The following is a 1,218-nucleotide window of genomic DNA, read 5'->3' as shown; positions in this document are numbered from 1 at the left end:
TCTGTGCTGAGAGTCCCTGCTGAGTCTCCACCAGGGGCCTGGGACAATTGTGCACCGCACCTGCCTTGGTCAGTCAGGGAGTGATAGTCAACTGTTACGGGCACGGGGAGAAAATACATATCTAATGTTCAGAGGAAGGGGCCACAGACTCAGTGCAGGGCCTGACTGAAAACACTCTGGGTGATATAGAGATACATAAGAGCTGCAAGAGACGAGCTTGGGGTGAAGTTTCTATTTTTTTCTTCAGAGCCATAGAAGTTACAGTTTGAAATAAGTATGTTGTTGATGATGACATTCTGTAGCTACCTGTCTTGTTACGTTGCTTTACTTCCAATGCACCCGGGCTGACTAGTGTGCTCTCACACTCCCTCAATTCTCCCCTCCTCCCTCTGGCTTCCTCAGGTGACACCCTGCAGTGATGAAGCTCTCTGGCCCCTCTCCTGGGCCCCCTTCTACTAACAGCCATGAAATAGTGTTGAGGGACTGTGACATTCTAGTCCTTGACTCTGTCCCACTCCATCATTTACAAGTTTGAGTGATTTTCTGTGTGGAAGTACCTGCCTCCCTCACAGTCTACCATGATGGGACAAGTGGTGAGTCTATGCCCTCTTACAAAATGCTGCTAATTTCAGGAAAGCATGTAGTTTACATATTTTACCCCATTTATCTGATTTATGTGAAAACTAAGACATTATAGTGTATGGATTGAGCACTAGACTCTTGTTCATACCCTATAATAGCGGCAAAAACAACAAAAGATTCTGATCCCTCAGCATTGGATTCCTCTTTCTGGAGACTCGCCTCATTTTATTGGGCCCCACCCAACACTATGCATCCTTACTGTCATCATGGTGCGTGAAAATCAACACTATCTGTCTGCACAGTTCCCATCATCCCCAATAGAAGCAAGGGCTCACAGTCTGTGCACTCATGTTGATTACAGGATGTGACCACAGAACTCTTCTTCTCAAGGTGCAATCCTGGTCCCTTTTCACTGTTGATACTCATCCTGGGATTTCACAGTCCAACTTCACTCCTATACAAGGATCACAGGTAAGCTGGTGACTGGTCCACAGGGAAAGCTTTCCAGGACAAAATAATTGATGTCTACAGTGGAGGTGATGGGAAAAAATGAAATAAATACAGGTATATGAAAGATAGAGCTGTTGTTAAAACAATGGAAGAGAGATGAGATGTGGATAGAGATGGGGATAAGTG

Source organism: Orycteropus afer, unplaced genomic scaffold, assembly GCF_000298275.1.
Source record: "Orycteropus afer afer isolate SDZICR_OR568_19922 unplaced genomic scaffold, OryAfe1.0 scaffold06525, whole genome shotgun sequence".
Lineage (NCBI taxonomy): Eukaryota > Metazoa > Chordata > Mammalia > Tubulidentata > Orycteropodidae > Orycteropus > Orycteropus afer.
Note: the sequence above shows the minus strand (reverse complement) of the source record.